The sequence below is a fragment of the Coregonus clupeaformis genome, chromosome 25 (genome assembly GCF_020615455.1).
Source record: "Coregonus clupeaformis isolate EN_2021a chromosome 25, ASM2061545v1, whole genome shotgun sequence".
Classification (NCBI taxonomy): Eukaryota; Metazoa; Chordata; class Actinopteri; order Salmoniformes; family Salmonidae; genus Coregonus; species Coregonus clupeaformis.
In genome coordinates, this window is record NC_059216.1 from 11,130,198 (window position 1) to 11,140,813 (window position 10,616).

The 10,616-nt window shown below is 43.8% G+C and overlaps 1 pseudogene; it reads right to left on the reverse strand.

Moving 5' to 3' along the window:
• The window catches only part of LOC121539743, a 35,897-nt pseudogene extending 25,281 nt beyond the window's left edge, over positions 1 to 10,616 (reverse strand).

Sequence of the window (10,616 nt, forward strand, 5' to 3'; positions counted from 1 at the left end):
GAGTCAGGTTTGTAGGCCTCCTTGCTCACACAAGCTTTTTCAGTTCTGCCTACACATTTTCTGTAGGATTGAGGTCAGGGCTTTGTGATGGCCACTCCAATACCTTGACTTTGTTGTCCTTAAGCCATTTTGCCACAACTTTGTAAGTATGCTTGGGGTCATTGTCCATTTGGAAGACCCATTTTTTTTTTTTGTCATTTAGCAGACGCTCTTATCCAGTGCATACATTATTTTTTTATTTTTCATACTGGCCCCCTGTGGGAATCAAACCCACAACCCTGGCGTTGCAAACGCCATGCTCTACCAACTGAGCTACATCCCTCCCCTACCCTGGACGATGCTGGGCCAATTGTGCGCTGCCCCATGGGTCTCCCGGTCGCGGCCTGCTACTACAGAGCCTGGATATGAACCAGGATCTCTAGTGGCACAGCTAGCACTGCGATGCAGTGCCTTAGACCACTGCGCCCCTCGGGAGGTAGGCATTTGCGACCAAGCTTTAACTTCCTGACTGATGTCTTGAGATGTTGCTTCAATATATCCACATAATTTTCCTTCCTCATGATGCCATCTATTTTGTGAAGTGCACCAGTCCCTCCTGCAGCAAAGCATCCCCACAGCATGATGCTGCCACCCCGTGCTTCACGGTTGGGATGGTGTTCTTCGGCTTGCAAGCCCTCCCCTTTTTCCTCCAAACATAACAATGGTCATTATGGCCAAACAGCTCTATTTTTGTTTCATCAGACCAGAGGACATTTCTCCAAAAAGTACGATCTTTGTCCCCATGTGCAGTTGCAAACCGTAGTCTGGCTTTTTTATGGCGGTTTTTGAGCAGTGGCTCTTCCTTGCTGAGCAGCCTTTCAAGTTATGTCAATATAGGACTTGTTTTACTATGGATATAGATACTTTTGTACCTGTTTCCTCCAGCATCTTCACAAGGTCCTTTGCTGTTGTTCTGGGATTGATTTGCACTTTTCGCACCAAAGTACATTCATATCTAGGAAACAGAACGCGTCTCCTTCCTGAGCGGTATGACGGCTGCGTGGTCCCATGGTGTTTATACTTGCGTACTATTGTTTGTACAGATGAACGTGGTACCTTCAGGTGTTTGGAAATTGCTCCCAAGGATGAACCAGACTTGTGGAGGGCTACAGTTTATTTTCTGAGGTCTTGGCTGATTTCTTTTCTTTTCCCTTGATGTCAAGCAAAGAGGCACTGAGTTTGAAGGTAGGCCTTGAAATACATCCACAGGTACACCTCCAATTCACTCAAATGATGTCAATTAGCCTATCAGAAGCTTCTAAAGCCTTGACATCGTTTTCTGGAATTTTCAAAGCTGTTTAAAGGCACAGTCAACTTAGCGTATGTAAACTTCTGACCCACTGGAATTGTGATTCAGTGAATTATAAGTGAAATAATCTGTCTGTAAACAATTGTTAGAAAAATTACTTGTGTCATGCACAAAGTAGATGTCCTAACCGACTTGCCAAAACCACAGTTTGTTAACAAGACATTTGTGGAGTGGTTGAAAAACGAGTTTTAATGACTCCAACCTAAGTGTATGTAAACTTCCGACTTCAACTGTATGACTCAGACAAAGGGACCTGTCAGTTCCTGACAGACAGTCCCACTCACAGGGTACTTGTCCAGAGGATCCGTTAGCAGCATATCTCCAGATTTGGTTTTACAATAGTTAGCAATTTTCTCCTGCTGCTTCACGCTAGAAAAACACAATATAGCTTAGATAATGATCCCTTAATGTCTACATGCAGGTTACAGGCTCAATCAGATTATATAAAAAGTCACATCCCACTGGGCACACACTGTTTGAATCAACGTTGTTTCCACGTCATTTCAATGAAATTATGTTGAACCAACGTGGAGTAGACGTTAAATTGACGTCTGTGAGATCATATTATGAAGAGCATACAAATAAGTATTTGTGATAGTAGTGGCCCTGCTTTTGGTTAAAGTCAAACCATGTTTTAATCTGAAAAGAGGAGTGAAATGTAGTGTTTTACGAGTCTATGTGGTTCTCAAAGGAGAGGATGACTGGGTACTGGGAGGTTTTGAAAGCGCTCTCTGGGATGGTCTCAATCACATCCTGTCACACAGAAAAACAGACAGACCAATCATCTACTGGACTCTGGGACATACTAAGTAGACAAACAGGATGACTGGCAGTATCAACACAACTCTCAGACCTAACTAAGGGATGGATCGACATTTACATAATGGGTACCTGGAAGAAAATGGTGGAGGATCATTCTTTTTCAATTTCAGTCAAGGGGAGAGTTTAGTGTTTTTTTCAATCTAGTCCAGGAGAAGGTCATGTAATTTGTAATTGATTACATTTCAGTATTTCTCAGTGTTTTAGAATTAGTTGCTTATTATGTTATATATTGATGTGTGCCCGATGTCGCCCCTCATCTCTGATTCTCTGTTGGGCACGCAATATCAAGTGAGCCTATAGGCTATTTAGTGTGGTCTCAGTCAAATGATCCATAGCCTATAGCCTATAGGCTACAAAGTGCATGCTCGGAAAAGCACAGAGCAAAGTACATTTTCTAAGATAGCTGCTGGGATGGTGTAAATAAAACTAGGCTCATTACACCCTGCAATGTATATTGTAACCCTGAGCCCTGCTCTGCTCTTGCTGATCAAAAACGTTTGTGTGTGCTGCCTAACCAATGGCTGTGCTGTGTAGGCCTAAGTTGGCAGTTCAGGAAGAGAGTCAAAGACTTGTTCCGGAAATAATTTTTGATTAGGCCTAGTCCCAAAAATTCCCTATCTTGCGCAAGGACTAGCCTATAGTCTGTGTTCTGTTCAGTTTGAGAAGGAGGGCGTGAAGATGAGAAGGAGGACCAGAGGTCAACTTTGATAGCTTGCTACTACTATAATTGATTTGATTTAAAAAAATATGTTTCTTGCCCATGATGTAGGCCTATTGATCAGAGTCATTGACCTCACAATAAGCCAGATTCTAGTAAGTTACATTGTGGTGCTGAAACTTGAAGCAGCAGCCGTGGCACAATCAATTGGAAATGGACAGCTCATGGTGCTGAAAGTAGGCAAATCCGAGCAGGCATAATTCATTTCAAAGTCTTCATTTTAATTAGACTTTACTAACAACAAGAAGGCTTTGCATTGGAGCCTATTTCTTCCTATTTAAGAAATAAGAGGTAGGCCTACCTGTTTGACAGACAAAATTAGGCTATATGCTGCTATATCCATAGATTTGTCAGTCAATTCCGCCACCCACCATGCACTCTTTAAATAGCCTACCTCTTTGTCAGTGAAGGGCTGTTCAGTTAAAACCAAGACTCAAATTGAGGGGGTATGAGATGGTATGCCATAGGCCTACCTTTTATTAAAGAAAATGGCAAAAAGCACAGGCCTACCCCTTGTTAGCTTAAGATTGAGGAAAATAGAACGAATCCGATTATATAAAGTGATCTATAACAACGCTTTGGTCAGCAATGCTTTATGCTAGAAACAAGCTGTAAAATACCCGGGAAAAAGACTCCAATGCATTTGAGGATATCATTGTTTCGTTTCTTTGACATTCAGAGAATGAGCTACAACCTATAGCCTAGGAGACAAAACATTGACTTTGCTTGGGAAGTAATCTAATTCTGTCACTATCAATTGATTAAGCTATTCACTTTCAGTACATTATAATATTTTAAAACCCAGACAGCTTTTAAGGAAACACTTGTGACCTTCTCTCATTGCAAACAGGGACAGTTTGGTCTGTGTGCCAGTTATAGCGGAGCTCTGGGTACCCTTAAATGGCAGTGTTGAGTGAGGGGGCCAGGGGATGTGTGGTGTGGTGTGGCGTGGAGAGGCTGCTGTGCTGCACGCATGCTCCAGTGCCCAGGCCCAATATGACACTGCATTGTGTCTCAATGGACACCTGCTGGCAGAGCCACAAAGGAAGCTGTCACTGTGAGATGTAAAGCAGGGGCCACTTCCTGGTACACTGTTTCTGTAGGCGCTGGGGTCTGGACTACTGTTGTAACACTCTAAAACATATTGTAAAGTGGTTATCCCACTGGCTATAAGGTGAATGCACCAATTTGTAAGTCGCTCTGGATAAGAGCGTCTGCTAAATGACGTAAATGTCTATGAGTCTTAATGAATGAGGGATGTGTTTATGGGGACTACAAGAGGGGTCGACAATGGGTCAATGGTCTACATTAGCTAGATGCTTTGTCTTTGTTTGGCACACACCATATTGGATCAATAGGACTATTCTCTAGCATTGAGGTCCAATATAGCATTAGGGTAAGTGTTAGGACTAGGGCTAGAATACCCCAACATAGGTTGCATATTCCGTTGAAAACGGGTGAATAATTGGTTTACTTCAGCACCACTGCACTGCCTGGCACAGAGATATGAGGGCTGACTGACACCTGACCTTGAACAGGATCTTGGTTGTCATGGTGAATCCGTGGGTGATGGGTTCTTCATCCGGTGGTTTTCCCTTCCAGCAGTCCAGCTCCAGGCAACGGCAGCCGGCCAGCAGACACTGGCGGTACATCTCCGGAGACGGCACGCCACTGTGGAGAGATCACCGGGAAATATGTCCCATACACTCTAGAGACACTCAAAGGTGTAAGCAACAGTCAGCACGATTTCCAGTTATTTGAATTAATGAAATAACCAAAAAAGGATTGTAAATTATGCTTCTACTACTAGCTCTGTGCTCACATTTACTGACAATAAAAATAGGTTTCTCAAGTAGGTCTTTCCATTTTTATAGCTCTGAGTAGACTTTCATAAACCTTGTTTACCATAGCCATGTTCAAATGTGTGATACCAGGTCTAATGACGGTTCTTGTCTGACCTGTCAGGCATGTGTCGGACTTGATTAGGCAATGTAGCAGCGGTTGGCTCATGTTGGCCAGCTTTTCCAGTATGACCACAGATGTCTCAGGCCCCTCAGAACAGCTGACCTGTAGAATAAATCAAATGTTTTTTGTCACATGCGCCGAATTAGGGGGCAATGCAAATAGTCTGGGTAGCCATTTGATTAGATGTTCAGGAGTCTTATGGCTTGGGGGTAGAAGCTGTTTAGAAACCTCTTGGACCTAGACTTGGCGCTACAGTACCGCTTGCTGTGCAGTAGTAGAGAGAACAGTCTATGACTAGGGAGGCTGGAGTCTTTGACAATTTTGAGGGCCTTCCTCTGACACCGCCTGGCATAGAGGTCCTGGATGGCAGGAAGCTTGGCCCCAGTGATGTACTGGGCCGTACGCACTACCCTCTGTAGTGCCTTGCGGTCGGAGGCCGAGCAGTTTCCATACCAGGCAGTGATGCAACCAGTCAGGATGCTCTCGATGGTGCAGCTGTAGAACCTTTTGAGGATCTGAGGACCCATGCCAAATCTTTTCAGTCTCCTTAAGGGGAGTAGGTTTTGTCGTGCCCTCTTCACGACTGTCTTGGTGTGTTTGGACCATGTTAGTTTGTTGGTGATGTGGACACCAAGGAACTTGAAGCTCTCAACCTGCTCCACTACAGCCCTGTCGATGAGAATGGGGGCGTGCTCGGTCCTCTTCTTTTTCCTGTAGTCCACAATCATCTCATTTGTCTTGATCACGTTGAGGGAGAGGTTGTTGTCCTGGCACCACACGGCCAGGTCTCTGACCTCCTCCCTATAGGCTGTCTCATCGTTGTTGGTGATCAGGCCTTCCACTGTTGTGTCATCGGCAAACTTAATGATGTTGTTGGAGTCGTGCCTGGCCATGCAGTCATGTGTGAACAGGGAGTACAGGAGGGGACTGAGCACGCACCCCTGAGGGGCCCCCGTGTTGAGGATCAGCGTGGCGGATGTGTTGTTACCTACATCGCCTCATGCCTGTACTCTCCAATTGGTAAGAATCACACTGCTGTTTCCATTTCGAATTTCACTTACTAGGATGTGAATATCTCATATATCTTAGGCCGGGGGCAAAGACTCATCAGGAAGAGCTTGAAAGCAGCTTCGGGGAAGATGTCCGGCTTCATAGTGTCACCCTGAGAGAACACACAAGTTGCCTCTCACATTATTACACTCTCACATTATTACACTCCACTGGAAATAATTCATTATACACCTCAGAAAGGACTATAAGTACTAGGACTATACATTTTTGTCATTTAGCAGACGCTCTTATCCAGAGCAACTTACAGGAGTAATTAGGGTTAAGTGCCTTGTTCAAGAGCACATAGACAGATTTTTCACCTAGTCGGCTCAGGGATTTGAATCAGCAACATTTCGGTTACTGGCCCAATGCTCTCAACCTTTAGGCTACCTGCTGCCCTATATGGATGCAAACCCCAGAATTGTGAGTGTTTAAAATCACAGGGCTTTCTCTCTGACCTTTCCTTTGGGGAGGTGTGCTGAAGCCAGGGCACCCTCCACCCGCTTAAATACTGAAAATGAAAATAAAGACAACACATGAATCTAGTTTAAATTGTTTGGATATGTTAAACTAATGTGGGAGCTGTTCAACCAATTATACAGGACATTGTCTGTGACTCACTTTTTGACAGGGATCTTGACATCCTTATTGATCTGAAGGGAGATGTGGACATACCTAAGATGGAGAGGTTCATCATTTTTTTTACATCTAATTTACATTCAACATAAAGACCGGTCCTTGTCCACTCACATTTTCTCCATGAAGACTTGTCTGCATGCGTTGTTCATCGATTGGTTGTAAGCAATGGACAGGATATCAGTAACCCAGTTCTATAACATCAGACCACAACTGCATGAAATTGCTGTCTGAATTTACTACTTGTGATAATAACTGTTTCGTTTTTGACCACTAGAGGGCATGGAAATGATCAGTCACAGTGCCTCAGGAAGAGAACAAATTGTTATTTTTATTAGGGTTCACTAAACCGGATATTGTAGTCGTAAACTCATAAAGAGTGCAAGGACAGAGGCTGCTTTGTGGTGGAAATGAAGGCTCATATATGGTTGACCTGAGGCAAGGTTAGAGCTTCAGAGCAAGTTTGGAATCTGGCAACTAATATAGCTTAAACAAATGTTGGTGGTTAGGTGATGCCGATAGGCAAAATTGCTCTAGACGTTTACATACCTATCGATGTATGTTTATGACACATACAGTATGTGCAGTATGAGCTCTGGTTATGTCATGTTGCTGTGATGAGAAGATGTAATGATGCAAGCATTATAATGGGTATTACCTGTATCACATTCCCCTTGTAAGCAAAGAAGCTATGGTAAGTCAGATTGTCAGGGCCTGTGACAACAGTCAGGGTTTTGAGTAGATGGTCGCTGTTTGGAACATCCAGGTTGAACACATTCCTGACTTTAGGGTGCAGTTGATGAGAACGGACAGACATTTGTAAACCTCCAGTGACCAAAAGTAATTCCTATGTTCCTATGTTATCACAATGATGGTTATTGTGTAGGCAAAGCATTTATTTTATGTTTTTATGATCTCTTTCTTTCACAGTAAAAAATAAATAAAAATTGACACTTTCTCTTGTATTCCCTGTCATCCTCTACTTCCAGTCCAACAGGGTGTCTCCATGTATGTTTGGAGAGGGGGATATGAGGCCTGCTGCACCCTGGTGTCTGTTTTTCCATACACAGGACACCTGGAAGCTCAAACCTGACCAGACAGGCAAATCACTGCAAGCAAACTCCAGACCAGAGCAGAGAAAAATGAGAGCAGCAGCTCAGCAGAGGGACTGGGGATCTACTATATCCTCAACTACTACAGTGCAAACAGATTTGTTTTGATACAGTATCCGTGGCTTATAGAGGAGCAACTGATCTCCTTGAAAGCAGAACAGAGGATAGAGTGTCATCCGATGGCACACCAGCTACAGTGAGGGAAAAAAGTATTTGATCCCCTGCTGATTTTGTACGTTTTCCCACTGACAAAGACATGATCAGTCTATAATTTTAATGTTAGGTTTATTTGAACAGTGAGGGACAGAATAACAACAACAAAAATCCAGAAAAACGCATGTCAAAAATGTTATGAATGTATTTGCATTTTAATGAGGGAAATAAGTATTTGACCCCCCTGCAAAACATTACTTAGTACTTGGTGGCAAAACCCTTGTTGGCAATCACAGAGGTCAGACGTTTCTTGTAGTTGGCCACCAGGTTTGCGCACATCTCAGGAGGGATTTTGTCCCACTCCTCTTTGCAGATCTTCTCGAAGTCATTAAGGTTTCGAGGCTGACGTTTGGCAACTCAAACCTTCAGCTCCCTTCACAGATTTTCTATGGGATTAAGGTCTGGAGACTGGCTAGGCCACTCCAGGACCTTAATGTGCTTCTTCTTGAGCCACTCCTTTGTTGCCTTGGCCGTGTGTTTTGGGTCATTGTCATGCTGGAATACCCATTCACGACCCATTTTCAATGCCCTGGCTGAGGGAAGGAGGTTCTCACCCAAGATTTGACGGTACATGGCCCCGTCCATCGTCCCTTTGATGCGGTGAAGTTGTCCTGTCCCCTTAGCAGAAAAACACCAAAGCATAATGTTTCCACCTCCATGTTTGATGGTGGGGATGGTGTTCTTGGGGTCATAGGCAGCATTCCTCCTCCTCCAAACACGGTGAGTTGAGTTGATGCCAAAGAGCTCGATTTTGGTCTCATCTGACCACAACACTTTCACCCAGTTCTCCTCTGAATCATTCAGATGTTCATTGGCAAACTTCAGACGGGCATGTATATGTGCTTTCTTGAGCAGGGGGACTTTGCGGACGCTGCAGGATTTCAGTCCTTCACGGCGTAGTGTGTTACCAATTGTTTTCTTGGTGACTGTGGTCCCAGCTGCCTTGAGATCATTGACAAGATCCTCCCGTGTAGTTCTGGGCTGATTCCTCACCCTTCTCATGATCATTGCAACTCCACGAGGTGAGATCTTGCATGGAGCCCCAGGCCGAGGGAGATTGACAGTTTTTTTGTTTTTCTTCCATTTGCGAATAATCACACCAACTGTTGTCACCTTCTCACCAAGCTGCTTGGCGATGGTCTTGTAGCCCATTCTAGCCTTGTGTAGGTCTACAATCTCGTCTCTGACATCCTTGGAGAGCTCTTTGGTCTTGGCCATGGTGGAGAGTTTGGAATCTGATTGATTGATTGCTTCTTTGGACATATGTCTTTTATACAGGTAACAAGCTGAGATTAGGAGCACTCCCTTTAAGAGTGTGCTCCTAATCTCAGCTCGTTACCTGTATAAAAGACACCTGGGAGCCAGAAATCTTTCTGATTGAGAGGGGGTTAAATACTTATTTCCCTTGTTAAAATGCAAATCAATTTATAACTTTTTTGACATGCGTTTTTCTGCATTTTGTTGTTGTTATTCTCTCTCTCACTGTTCAAATAAACCTACCATTAAAAGTATAGACTGATCATGTCTTTGTCAGTGGGCAAACGTACAAAATCAGCAGGGGATCAAATACTTTTTTCCCTCACTGTATAGGGATTATGTTGTTTATTCCACAGGGAATAGCTGTGACCTGTGACCTCCCTTAGTAGTAGGGAGTAATGGCTGCACACTGAAACTCTATGGAAACAGCTCAGGGTGGGTGCAAGCAGTGGGAGAGATTCAAACTGTCAAACTCAATCATCTCTCTACAGCTTGATCTGCTGCACAGAAATCACAAAACTGGTCTCTCTCGCTTTAGCTGCAATCACATCACCAACACTGTGTGTGGCTCGGTGTGTGTGCACTGGCATTGTGTTTATTGCTGCTTTTGCAATACAAATTCCCCATCAGTTACACAACACACAGGTTTTGACAGGCAAGCAGATAAAGACTGGCTTTATTGAGTGGATCACTCAGCAGTGAAAGCTATAAACCCCTTAGACAACGGTACTCACTTTAGGAGGTTTTGCATATTTTCCTGATCTGTTCTCAACATCCAGGAACTCTGTCTCCTAGGAATGGGGAATTATAAAATCACAAGCCAATCATACTGAGAATACAAATTATGTTGTTAATCATCTTTCTGACTATGATGGAACAATTATTATTTTTGATTGCATCAACAGATAGGCATCTGCAGCGCCCATTTTAAGTTGTAATATGCTTTCTACTACTTGCGTGAATACTCTGTATGGAACACTTGGTTAACAGGCTGATGTACTGCAGACCAAAAGCTGCTGAGAGAGGAGTGAGACAGAGAGAGGTAGAAAGCGAATGATCAAAAGAGGGAACGCTACGGTAGAGAGAGAAGCAGCTGTCAGCACAGTGAACATTGTGCAGTGCAACAGCAGGCAGGTAAAGCCCACATCAGCTGCGATCAATATAATTCACAAGGCTGCTGGGACTGTAACGTGCAACGCAGCACTCTGAACCATCTCACAGCTAGATCCAATTCACATCTGTTAACATACAGTACATTATGGTTACAGAGGTTGGGGTCGCTGAGTCATCCCACAGCCTGACGGACCCCTATTCTAGAGCTTGATTCTCATCCAAAGTGAACTAATTAACTTGTTTTCAACTGAAGATTTTCTCCAGGAATTTGCTGCACTTTTAAGAATAGCCAACTCACCTCTGACCATTTGGTAAACCTGCTTCCTTTGACCAAGTAGCGTTTGACCTCTGGTGGCTCCAGGGTATACAATCTCTTGTCCAT